Here is a 14002-nt window from a genome sequence, read left to right on the forward strand (position 1 = left end):
AACCACGAGAGACAGTCGGCAGCTAAATTCCTCACCCCTGGTATGTACTCTACCCCAAAGGTGTATTCTTGTAAGCTCACTACCCACCTTCTTATCCTGCTCTAGATGGCATCTAACCCTTTCTCAGTAAAGACTTCTACAAGGGGCTTGTGGTCAGTCCTTATGTCAAACTTAGTTCCCCATACAAAATCTCAAAATGTATTAGTGGCCCAATGCACCGCAAGTGCCTCTTTCTCGATAACCGAGTAGTTGTACTCTGCCTGACGTAGGGATCTGGATGCAAACGCTATAGTCTCTTCCCCCTTTTCACCTTCTTGAGTCAGGACCTCACCCAACCCTTTAGTACTGGCGCCCGTGGTCAGGAAGGTCAAAAGCTTTAAGATTGGGAGCCCCGGCCAATGCTTTCATGGTGTCGTCAAATTCTTTTTGCCATGCCTCACTCCAGTCAAATGGTACCCCCTTTCTTAGGAGATTCTGAATCTGATAGGTACGTCTAGCAAAGTTCTGCTCAAACTTGCTATAAAACTCAACCATACCCATGAATGATTTGATCTCCTCTTTGCTACTGGGAGGGGTTAGGTTGAGGATGGTGTTCTGCAACTCTGTTTTTGGAAGTATACCTTCTCCAGTTACCTTATGACCCAGAAACTCTATCTCTGAGCACCCAATCCTGCATTTTTCCTTCTTCACCGTTAGACCTTGCTCTTAGAATCTCTCTAGAACTTGTCTCAGCCTGCGTTCATGTTGAGTGTTATTTTCTCCAAAGATCAGAATATCATCCTGGTAGCATAAAACTCTGGGAATACCTTCAAGGAGATTGTTCATGATCCTTTGGAAAACCGCTGCAGCCGAGACAAGTCCAAAAGGCATTCGCCTAAACCTGTAGGCCCCCATAGGTGTAACAAAGGCCGTGAGATCTTGTGACTCTGGGTGCAACCTGGCCTGATAATAAGCTGATGTGAGGTCCAGGGTGGAAAAGACTTTTGCACCAGCATGTCTGCTCATCATTTGGGATATGTTGGGGAGGGGAAACTTGTCCACTATTACTTCCTTGTTGAGAACCCTTAGGTCTATGCATAGACATACAGCCCCATCCCCTTTCCTTCCTGCTACAATGGGTGCCAACCACTCTGTGGCCTCCACAGGCTCAATCACTCCCAAACCACACAGTTTCTCCAATTCTTCTCTCGCAGGTTCTTGCATTGAAATTGGCAGGTTTCTGGCCTTGGCTGTTACTGGTTTAGTGTTCTCTTTTAGCTTGATCTTGTGCACATAGTTCTTAAGACAGCCTATTTTTTCTGAGAACACTCCTTTGAACTCATCTTCAATTCTAACACCGATTTTGTCCACCTCTTGTACCAAAATGTGCAGGTTTTTTGTTAGGATTGAGATAGATGCCCAGGTTTTTTGCACCTGCCACCCCAATATGTTGTCCCCTTTGTTTGCTAAATAAACCTTGGTTACTGCAATTCTGTCCTTATAGCCAACAGTGCCCCAAAAGAAACCTCTCATGGGTATGGGTTGGCCACCATAGCCACCCGGCCTGACATCCATTCTTTGGAGTTTTGTCTTGCCTTTAGACACTTTCTCAAAAGCTTCTGCCGAGACCATAGTCAGTTTGGAGCATGATTCAAACATAGCTTTGACCTCTGTCTCATCTATTGGTATGTAATCTTTCGGGTTACACACAGCCCCACTCTCAACATGCAGTACAATTTCCTCACAGACTCGTGTAGAGTCCTCTCTACTGTTTCTCTTGTAGCTAGTGTTGCTCTTGCAGCAGGTTCTCAAATGACCTCTCCTTCCGCACTTGTTGCAGGTGACTTTGAGTGCTGGGCATTCCCTACTGTTAGCCCAATTACCTGCTCTTCCGCAATTGTAGCAATTCTCTTTGGGACTCCAAACTCCTCTGTTTTCCTTCTGATCACCTTTTGCACCTTTAACCACTAGCACACTTTCGTTCTCATTCTTACCTTTGTTCACCTTAGACTTTTATTCGCAATCTTGCTTTATTTCACTGACATACTTCATCATGTGTTCCATCTTGCACGTCAATAGGAACTGATCTCTTATTATTTCCTCGCAAGCTCCCCCAAACTTACAACTTGCAGCCAATTTTCTTAACTCTGACACAAATTCTTACACTGTCTCTCCTTCTTTCTGTCCCCTTTTTCCAAAATGGTAACGTTCCATGATGGTGCTGATCTTAGGCAAGAAATGTATATCTAACTTTTTCAAACTTATCTCACATTCATTCAGGACCCTAGCATCATTTGCACTCAAATCAGGTAGGTGTTCTAAAATCTCTTGACCTTCAGCACCTAAGTAGTGTAGTAGTAACGCCACCTTCCTTTCCAACCCTAGATTAGGCCGACACACCACAGCATAATTCTGGAACACTTTTTTCACTTATTCCATTTCAGAGGGGGATCCCCTGATGTGCCCAAAAAGAATGGGGGTGGAGTAACATTCTGCATGTTTGACATAAAAGTAGTGCAGTCCCTTAGTCACAACCTATTGACCAAGTGTCTCCCTGACCCCTAGAAGAGAAAGGCAACGAAGTAACAATCTAAACCCAGAGATGACCACAGAACTGGTTCAAAACAGCACAGTATAATTCAAGACTGTTCCACTAGATGACGCTGTGCTCTTACAATTCTAAAAACACGTAGGCAAAAACTGCATAATGCGAAACCGGGGTTCTGGATGTCTATTCATATACGTGTCTTTGCAAAGCTAGAGTACAAGGTCAGAGAGACCTGTCCATTTACCTATTTCATAATCATCATGCAATGGGAAAACGGAAATACAGTTGTCAAAGTACACAATTCTCTCTTCCAGTGTACACACAAAGCCAGCGGACTCCTGCAACACCCAAAAATTAATTTTGCTTAGGACCAGACAAAGTGTCCGGACACAACAGCTCCTTGTAGCATCCCTTCGTACAGAAGGTTATGATGTGCTGTGCCAGTCAGCGTGACTGGCAGACGAGTATACTCCTCACCAGTTCCAGTCTAGGGCACACCAAAATGCCCGAAAACACACCTGCTGTGCCAGTCAGCGTGACCAGCAGTAGCTGCTCCTCACCAGTGCCCTTCGTCAAATTGTCCCTGAAAAGCTGTGCCAGTCAGCGCGACCAGCCCTACTATCCCTTTTGCTCCTTGAAGAGGAGTGTCCTTGCGCTTGCCTTTTAGGTGGGAGATCTGTCTGTTGCTCCAGTTAGGATACACCTGCAGCAAAATGTGAGCCTGAAATCTTCTTTCCCCTTCCAGAGATGTAGTTGCTCCTTTCTGCTACGTCTATCACCTGACAAGTGTATTTTTTTGTTGTTGTAAAAATTTGACACGAACTGCTCCTCCCACACTGCCACTTAAAACTTATGCTGTTACGAGAACTCCAATGTGGAAATGTCTCTCTGTACTCCTCCAAAACTCTCCCTTGGCCACAGGGTACCAAATAACCTGCACCACAGTGCTGACGTAACGGCTCATGTACTCATTGGGTCTCTCCACAAAAAAATTACTATTCCTGTTCTATTCTGTGCAGACCACAAATGCGGGTGCCCCCGAGGTCAGTGAAAGTCGAAAGGCATGTACAGCAGTCTCCAGAGGTAGCTGTTACCACCTGGCTCTTGTCAGCAACTAAGTGTGAAAGAGTCTTAATGATATTTTAGTTTCACACTTGCTGAGACTCGCAAGTGTTAAGTAATTACTCACAGAATCGGCTGTCTCACAATTCTGTGAAAATGCTTTCTGGCGTGTTGAGGTCACTTCTTCCACGTCAATGCTTCTTCCTCCCGCCCCTTGTCACCAGTGTAACATTTAAGGTAGACGTCAGTCTAACATTTAAGGTAGACGTCCGCCCACACATAAATATCCAGAAGCCGTCAGATGATCTTGAAGAAAAAGCATATATTAAGTTACATAAAATTAGGACCTCAGCCACAGTTCACACATCCGGTGCCCGCCGTCTCCTCGCACGGAGCTCGACTTGGAACCTTCAGTGTGGCAGCGTTCCAAGAGGTCGAGTGTAGGGAACGTACCACAGTACACAACTTGGGAGGGGTGCAGCAATTGGACGGAGGTCCCTACAAACGGAAGATACCACTGGTATACCGTCCCAATTTGTGCCGTTTCACACCTTTAGCTAACTGAGCACAAGCAGTGAAAGCTCACACTCTTGCTAATAATGCACTGCCTCCAGGGCAGCCTCAAACTCACTGCCCTTGGGGCACTGTATTAGTGAATTATTTTATTGGCTGATTGAAGCAGCTGGTTCACCTTTCACAGTGCAGGTGGAGCCTGTCATGCACTTTCGAAGAGGACAGAGTTCCCCCGTCTGGCAGGTAAAGTAGATGACTGCACCCTGCTGTCTGGGAGATCAATTGGACCTCTTAACCCCATCCAGACCGGCGCCTTTGGGGATTTCACTGATGGTGCACCACCTCTGTGCGGCACATATTCAGTGAACCTCCTGACAGCCTCTTTAGCTCTGCACCCATATCATATGCCACTAAACCATTGACGAAGCGTGTCCCTCATTTGTATGGGGCCACAACTCCATACAAATGAGAGAAAACCCCCTTAGGATAGCACCTGTGCTATTTGAATTTAAGAGATGGGCTGCACAAGATTAGATTGTGGCGGGTGACGACTCACCTCAAGGAATAATCATAACCCTAGTCAGGGTGAACCCTTAAATTGACTAGATTGACCTGAGGTCAACCCGTGGTTGCTATGGCACAGAGCAGACAGGCTTAACCTAGGGCAATTTGTAAAGTGTGCAGCACCAAAACAGTAATACAATATTCATGCAAAACCATAAAAATCCCACACCAAAGTAGAAAAATAGAGTGAAGTTTATTATACAGACTGACACCAAAATGCTGAAAATCTAATTAGAAGAATCGCAGATAATAATTTTTAAACTTTTAAGTAGGAATAGCGCCAAAAAGCACAAAGTATCAGTGATAGTCAGTGGTTGCAGTAGACCCATATCTAGGTGCTATTTCATGCTGACCGCAATGGCGCGCTGGATGGATACACCAACCAGGTTTATCCTGGTCAAGGACTTTACCATCTGACTTTGTCCTTTAAGTGCCAATCTTCCACTGAAGTAGATATGTAAATTCCTCCCAAGACCTCAGGGGAGGCACTTAGAGACTCACTGGATGTCAGGCAGAGGCCAACAACAGGGTCCAGTCAAGGTTCACTTTTAACTGATCAGTTGGACAGTTGCAGTAAAGGTCTCTTGTAGCTTGTTATTTCCTTGTAGCTTGAACGGGTCAGCGTATTGACCCTTGAAGCATCCTGACTACAAGAGAGAGCAGGCCCAGTCCTTCAGGGTTCTTCTCAGGTTTCAGGTTTTAAAGTCTTTATTTCGATTAAAAAATAATCATAAAAGACAATTAATAACAAACATTAATTAGCAATAAATTCATTAACAATAAAAACACAATAAAAAAAAAAAGCATTGACAATGTAAAGACAGTCCTGAGTCAAATTTTCCTTGAGGGGAAAAAGGATTAATAATTACCATCTTATTGTTAAAAAGAAAAAAAAAAAAAAAGGTCTAAGTTAGACTAATGCTTTGCCCTGAGTATCCAGGCCCAGCCCAGGTATTTGGCCGTACACACTGTGATAACTTCTAGTGTGTTAGTTCTTAATACATGAATGGCCTCCTCAGATTTTCTAATGGGCAGGCGCTGAAACAATGGTTTTAGCCATTTAGCCCTAGGAGCATGGTATCTAGGGCAAGCAAACAGAAAATGGCCCACTGTTTCCTTTTGTCCTGGGCACCATTTACAATGATCCGTGGTACTTAATGGCCAGTTTTTCGTGAAGGTATTCAATGGCAGTGAGCCCACCCGGAACTGGTGAAAAAGTTTCCTGTCTAAGGATTTGGAAACCTTGTCCCAATATTGTTCACGAGATGGGTCCAACTTGAAAGAAAGGAACCTGCCCGTGAGGTTGGTAGAACTAGAGGCATTGATTCTAGTCAAACGAAGCATAGACCAATACAATTCTTTTAATGCCAATTTGGAAGGGAAGGTAACTGTGGCGGGGGATATCCATAACTGCAGGGTTCTTCTCACATTGCAGACAGCAGGCTCAGTCCTCTTCTTATCTTCCTCAGGTCTTCTGGTGTTCTGGCATGAGCTAGTGGGTGGCAATAACTCCTGTGCATGCCCGAACCAAATGGGTGAAAGATTTCAGGGCCATCGCTACCCTCTTTCGACATTTTCAAGGTGACAAATGCCTAAGCCATACTCAACCTGAGCTCTGAGAGCTGGAGGTGTGTGTGTGGGAAGTGCACTATAGTAATAGTGAGAAACTGGGATATTGGTTGAGGAGGGTGGAAGTCCCACTCAGGCAACAACCACAATCCTAGTCGGGGTAAACCATAAAAAGTCTCTGAATTAACCTGCGCTTGACCCTCTGGTAGTTTGCCACAAAGACTTCAGACTTAACTCAGAGGCAAAGTGTGAAGTGTTTATGCAGCACACAAACAGTAATAAAGTAAAAACACAACAGAATAAAACTCCCAAAGAGTACATCTGGAGATACTCAGTTTTTAAATTGTTTGTAAATAGAGACCCTGAAAGCAAAAAGCGCTACTCGCAGTCATCTGGTAGTTTTTGATGGGAAACATCCTTTACGACGCAACTTTTACCACGCAGTGCCTTTACAACGCAAGTTTTTCACCACAAGTCATTACAACGAATTGCGCTGGGGGCGCTGTAGGATAGGTATTAGTTTAATTTACTATCCAACACCTTCCCTACTATCCACGGGGACTGGAGTTGGAATAGTAAATTAAACTATTCACTATCCAGCACCCCCCAACGCAAGTCGTTGTAACGGCATGCGTGGTAAAAGCATGCATTGTAACAGCGTACATCCGTTTTTGACCGGGGAAAGTCACAATGTCAGGCCGAATTCGATGGAGCACTGAAAGAATTACCTTTTCAAAGTTTGACATGAAACGTTCTATTCAAGATGGAGGAGGTCGCAAGGAGCGGGGTGAGCGTTGTGGATGGTCGGCACTGGAGCACAAAGAGCCGGCCAGGTGGGGTGGCTTGTTGTCACAGTAGTATGAAGAACTAGTCCAGCATTGCGCACTGTCGTTGCTGGATCTTGAATGCAGATCTTGCGTTGCCAGTTGTCACTTTTGATTGCTGTAGCATGAAGATCTGGTTTTCACCGGAGCTTGGTTGGCAGTTGTCCTAGGTAGTTGTCCTAGGTAGCAGAGTATAGGTGTGAAGGGGACTGTTCATAGCTGCAAAGAGCCCAAACTTCATAATTTCACCTTTTCTTCTTGAGAGGAGCTCAGACAGACCTGGGGCACTTCTTAGGGACCAAGAACTCACTTTGGTTGAGATCAGCAGAGCTCAGCAGGTCTAGTTGCAGGTCCAGACACGGTGGCCTCCGGAGCTCGTTATGACCCTGTATCTCAAACAACAGCTTATCCAACTGACCCTTGGAGTCACTCAGGTTAACCTGGGATGAAAGTATGCAGGCCCAATCTTTCTTCTCAGACAGCAAGGCAGTGCAAAAGCAGCTGGGCAGTTCTCTGGCAGCAGGGCAGTCCTTCTTCCGTAAAGTCCACAGCTCCATGAATGTTCCGAAGAGTGGCTCTGGAGATCCAATTTTTATACCTGATGCCAGACATTGCGTGTAGGGAGTCCCTATACTACCCCTGCATCTAGTTCTTGAAAATTCTTCCCCTTCCCCTGTCAAGGCTTCAAGAAGTCTGGGTTGCAAGTTCCTTTGTGGGTGCTGGAGGTAAGACCTTTAGAGGTGCAAGTGGGGCACAGGTATACCCTCAACCATCCTGGTAAGATGGCCCATCCTGCCCAAACCTAGTCCCCTTTGCGTCACTGTCTGGGAGGAATACACAAACTCCAGCAGCTGTTATTTACAGTAATGTGACTCAGGATACTGGCAGAAGGCACAACTGATTAGGACAAGAAAATGGCAACTTTCTAAAAGAGGCATTTTAAAAATTGTGAGTTAAACTTAATTGTACCATCAAAGAGGATTTTAAATTAGAATTCATCTGAATATAAACAGCATATTACTATCTTCTCCCAATCCTAAGTTATCACTTATTAAATGTAATAAAGTAACCCAATGTTAGCCAATGGAAGAGATGGGCCTTACAATGGTGAAGGAGAAAGTTAGGAGGTTTTCACTGGCTGGACATGTAAAACAAAAGCACAAAAGTACTACATTTTAAATAAACTGCACCCTATTTTATGAGCCTTTAAGGCCTACATAGGAGACATATGTGTTACAAAGGAAGGTTTAGGCCTCACAAAAGGTTTATTTTGCCAGGTCAAAATGTAGTTTAAAATTGCACTACAGGCTGCAGTGGCTGGCTTGAGACATGTTGTAAAAGGCTACTTCAGTTGGGTGGCACAATGGTTGCCGCAGACCCACTAGTAGCATTTATTTTACAGGCACTTGGTACATGTAGTACCATTTACTAAGGGCTTACAAGTAAATTAAATGTGCCAACTGTGTCGAAGCCACTTTTATCATGTTTGAAATCGAGAGCTCAAGCACTTTAGCACTGATTGGCAGTGGTAAAGTGCACAGAGTCTTAAAGCCAACAAAAACAGTACTTCTTTTGTTCTCTTATATCTAAGACTATAATCCAGTTTGAAGCAGCCACTGTACCCCCAATAAACCCAGAGAGAGCAGTCTGTAATAACGAAAGTAGGGTGGATACACAAGTATTGTTTCTGCATCCTATTTCCTTCCTTTTAAGGATGCCTCTAGTGTTCTATCGTAAGCCAAAAGACAGTAGTCCAGTGGGACAAAGCAGGTCCATCAGTAACCATAAAGTGGACAAACAAGATTTATTTTGGCATCCTATTCTCTGGCTTTCAAGTGTGCCCCAAAGTGTTATATGTAAACCCAGAAGACATGTCAAGCAGGTTTTGCCACCAAACAGAATTTGACACTATAAAGTTAAAAAGGTTGCTCAGAGCCTGCACCTAGTATATTCTGAGAAGCTCAGAGAAGTCTGACTTCACTATTGAATAACATTTGTAATAACTATTAAAATAGTTGTTCAAATAATTTTTTTCAGCTTGGCGCATTCCCAAGATACTGTATAAGGATTTTTAATTAGTACTCTGGATTTCTATATAGGACAGTTAGGCCTGCCAGGCTTGCCACAGTGAAAAATTGTTTGTGGTTTCTAATCTTGTTAGGACAGGTTAAAATGAAATTTCTACATTTCCTACTTTTATCCTCTTGAGCTATTATCACTGTGATGTGGTCTTAAAAGATCACACAGCCTAAGATGTACTAAGAAAACTGCTGAATATTTATAGGTGATCCCATGTTAGGAATATTCCTCTGTTGTGTCTGAATTGATCATCCTCAATAAATGTTATTGTTGTATTGAGATGTAGCAATGAAAAAAATAAAACAAATATTACAGGGAGGGTTGGCTTGTCAAAGGGTTTATTTTCACAGGTTGAATTCCAAATTTTGCACTGCTACAGGCAAGCTCCACTGGTAAGCCTGAAGCTATGTTTGCAAGGCCAATGTTGTGGATGGCACTTTAGATGCTGCAGTCCACTTCCAGGCCAGTAACTTCCAGGGCCTGGGTACACTTTGTACTATATGCTAGTGACTATAGCTAAGTTAAATGTTCCAAACAGGGATGTACCAGTTTCATCATGTTGAACAGGGGAGCACACACACACTTTACCTCTTGTTGTCAGGAGTAAAATGCACAGAGTTTTACAGCCAGCAAAACTGTCAAGATAAACATCTGGGGTACACCATGCAAATAATGCTCAGTTAGCATGACCAGCTACCTTTCTACTGAACAGGTGCTACATGGGGAAGCGTCCTCACACCAGACAGTAAAGGTGCTCTATTGGCATCATCAGCACAAGCCTCATTGTGTCACATAACATGTACCACATGGGCAGCCGCTGCAGGTAAGAGCGGTGGGGCCACCTGAGGGCGGATTTCGGGAGACGACCACGAGGGAAGATTAATTATTTATTTAATTTTCCATCATGGTCATCTCTCGAAATCCGCGCTCACCTGGCCCCACCGCTCTTGCCTGCAGCGGCCGCGGCGGCACATGGGCATCAGCAGAGCACTCTTTACTAGCGCTGCCGGTACAGCATAGGCATCAGAAGTGCATGCTGACCTCACACTCGGAACAAATCTGTCACAATATCAGCAGCGCAAGTTTCTCTCCATCAAACAATAAGTACAGGAGGACAACCGCAGTGTCAGCTCACCCCTTTCCTGACAGAAGAGGCACAGCATTTTATTAGTTCTTTAAGCTTTCCTTAAAAAATTTGTACAGCAGGGGGATTAACAATGCAAACTTCCTTCCCACATACAGAGTAGGTGCAGCATGGAGATCAGCTGTACAAGCTTCCCTCACTGACAGGACAGGAACTGCAAGTTACCTTCCTCATAGAAAAGTTGTTGCATGGCATTAAAAATGCAAGCTTCGCTCCCTCACAGAAAAGGGTCAGAATGGTGGTCATTAGTACTAGGGTACCTCCTCCACATAACAGGTACATTTATTGGGGACCATTAGGGCAAGATTCCTAGTCCTAGATCTGGCATCAGCCATGCAAATTTCTCTCCTTCTCTGAACTAAACCTGTTTTAACTTTTAGGCTACATTGCAACGGCCCCCTTCATCAAACACTGCATACCCTGGCAAACCTACATAGCTCAAAAACTAGCTATTTGCCCTCAAGAGCCCTACCGCGAGAATCCTTTAATTCATAATACCAATAAACAAGCAAGAGATACAGACTGTACTTGAAGGTGCAGCACTAAATATTAGCATCGAAAATTGCAAAAATGAGAAGCCATCCACGGCCACCACAGAAATGTGCTGCAAACTCTGTCCAAACAAAATGAAATATGGGCAGCTGTCACTCACAAATGTGCAGGTGCATCCCCATCAGTATTTAATTTGAGCCGGTGGTTACAAGGGGGCCCAGCGGTACTCATTTTTGGTGACCAGCACAGTAGTGTGGCTCACTGGTTAGAGGCGGCAGACCCGAGAGCAGAGGACGGCCCGGGACCAGGGTTCGATTCCCGGCGCGGCAGGTTTCTGGACCAGGGTCAGCGGACTCGATAATTCTCTCGCCTCGGTGCCCACTCTGATCAGCGATCACACTCGGCAACTCTGGGCATTAGCTTGCCTCATCTTCACTAACGGCCCCACCAGACCGCCGGGGATGCCTGGTCTCACCCTGGAGATACCCAGTAAGGGACCATCTCTCAGGGAAGCAAGGAAGGGTTTCGCAGCGGTCGAAGCGCCTTGGGACCCTACGGGTAAGTAGTGCGCTATATAAATGCCTATACATTACATTACATTACATACATTACTTATCCTCATCGGAGTTTGACCCATAGCAAGAGAGAGAAAAAATCGGAAACGCAAAAAGGGTAAGATGTAAAACAGTGAAAAAAAGAGAAAGGAGTGAAAAAGAACCTGTAAGAGTCAAATAAAGGGGCAGGGAGTGTATGGTGGTGGAAAAAAAGGCATGAGGTGGAATCACCATCGCATAGCCTTATTATTCGGTAATTCTTACTTTATATTAACGGTTTCTGAGAAATATTTTGTGCACCGGCACGTATTAATTTACAAATTAAGCACTGTAAAATATTAAGTGTTGGGGCTCTGACTGAGAGGCCACTACAGCTTGCACCACCCATTACCCCTGTCATCGCTGCCAAAACAACTACTAACCATCTCTCTCGCATGTGAATGCACCCGTTCAGATTATTCCAGGTCACCAAAGCTAAAGGAATGGCTGGGAATGGAGGAATTAGTCATTATTTTATGTATATTGTTTTCCTAAACAACTGGTATACTGCTCGTCTCTAAATTACATGAGCAGCGCCACCTTGTGGCAGACTGCCCTAAGTGTGGTGGTGACAATTAGGTGACAGCGCTGAGCACCGGAAACCAATGAAGTGCTGGTGGTCAGCACCGGAAAGCTCCGGCTCAAATAAGCACTGGTGCTGCCTAGTGCCAATGCAGGCAGTCTTGCACCATGGAGCAACGGTGCCTGGTTGGAAGCAGGATTGTTTTGTGCAGGAATGAACACCTTCCTGCACAAAAACAATCCCCTGAGTCATTTCCCTCTTTCTATGTGTGCTGCAAACTGCAGCACACGTAGAAATAGGAAACAATGAGGAGAAATAAACATATGTTCCCCGTTACACCTCCCATGGGAAAGGCACAGCATTTTGGCTCATTCCCAGGTCTACCAGTAATGGTAAATTTAGGAACCTGTCAAAATCCATGGGAGTTGCATGGAAACACACATGTACCACCACCCCTGGAATTACTCCCATGGGGAAAGTAACGCAACGCAGCAGATTTGCACTGCGTTGCGTTACTCTGAATTTATCAAGCCAATCAGAGCCAACCAAAGTGGCCTTGCATGGCTTGATAAGTCATATTTTAGAGTTGCGCCATGCATGCAGCCCGTTGCATGGTGTATAGGTGACGCAACCCATACATAAAAATGGTCTTGAATGTTTGCCACTGACAGATGCGGTGTCTGGAGGTCATGTGTTCAAAACTCAGTAAGGTAGGCACAATCTTTTTTTCTTCTGAGGAGATTGGACATGTCTTAGTTGTGGCATGTAGCATTACGTAGATAATCTAAGTATTATTATAAATTGCTCACTGATCACAACCGAAATCACCTCATCCTTTAACAAACTGGCAACCTAATAAGCAAGTCTTCTAATAAAGGAACTAATAAGGAAAACAAAGGGAGAGTTTAATTTCAGACAGCAACTCAACAGAATGCAATAAATCTTGAATAAAGCTTTATTTCGATATAGAACATATCATAAAAGCAATACAAAACATCAGTAAAAAACAGTTCAACAGTACTCAATATAAAATGTCCTAAGGGATCAGCAGTGAGATTTAAAAAAAAAAACATTAATGGGCGAATTATAAAAGACAGTACAAGCAGGGAGCACATTACTGGATCAACAGCTTCTTTGCAGTTCTTAATCGCCATGCCCAGCCTAGGAATTTTGCCATACAGCAGGCAAAAAAGGGGCGGGCATCTGTACGCAATATGTGTAAGGCTTCCAAATGTGATCTCGTTCCCAGGCTCCTACATAAGGGCTTTAACCATCTCGATCTAGGCACTGCATAAGCATTGCACTCGAACAACAGGTGGGCGACGGACTCGACCCTTGAGTCACAGAAGGGACAATATGGTACAGTTTGTAGTGGTGGTTTCCAGGTGGAAGTTAACAGTCCTAAAGGGAGTACACCCACCCTGAATTTGAAGTACAGTGATCTGTCACCCGAGTTATGGATTAAGTCCAGATAGGGTTCCCTATAGGGGAGCTCCTTAACTAGCAGAAACTGGGCAACAGATTTACAATGATTTGGATTGCACATTCTCTCAATGTCCACCCATGACCAATAAGCCTTCTTTAGCAGTTGTTTTGACGGTGCTGATTTATTGACCCAAGCGTCTCCTAAACCCAACTCATAGAGAAGCCGTTTAACCTCCCTGAGCCAGGTTACCTTATAACAACCCGAAAGGGACAAAAGTTCACTTAGGGCATCTGCGTAACTACACAGTTCAGGGACATTCCATATCCTGGACCATAATAAAAGGGGACGCAGTTTTGCTTGCTCACATATTGGGCGGGTGCCTGCATCTAGCAGGAGGGGGATTGTAGGGGTACTGTGGGGTAGCCTCATAAGATCTTTATGAAAATTATTTTCGAGGTGGGCCAAGGTGTCAACTCTCTGAATACCCCACAGTTCTGCGCCGTACAGTGCTGCGCTCACAACCCTTGCCCTGTAAATGTCTAATAGTGCCCCGATTGGTTTTATAGATGAGGCACGTTGTTCTTTGAGCAGGGCACCTGCGACCCTCTTATGAGTCAGAAACACCTTTTGGTGGTGTGCCTTCCAACTCATTGTGTCGCAGAGACGTATGCCCAGATAGTCAAATT

The 14002-nt window shown here is 44.6% G+C and overlaps 1 protein-coding gene across 1 annotated transcript in view; it reads left to right on the plus strand.

Moving 5' to 3' along the window:
* Nucleotides 1-14002, plus strand: part of CLNK (cytokine dependent hematopoietic cell linker) — a 1199791-nt gene that overhangs the window by 1129126 nt on the left and 56663 nt on the right. The window lies entirely within an intron of this gene.

The sequence above is a fragment of the Lissotriton vulgaris genome, chromosome 3_2, assembly GCF_964263255.1.
Source record: "Lissotriton vulgaris chromosome 3_2, aLisVul1.2, whole genome shotgun sequence".
Classification (NCBI taxonomy): Eukaryota; Metazoa; Chordata; class Amphibia; order Caudata; family Salamandridae; genus Lissotriton; species Lissotriton vulgaris.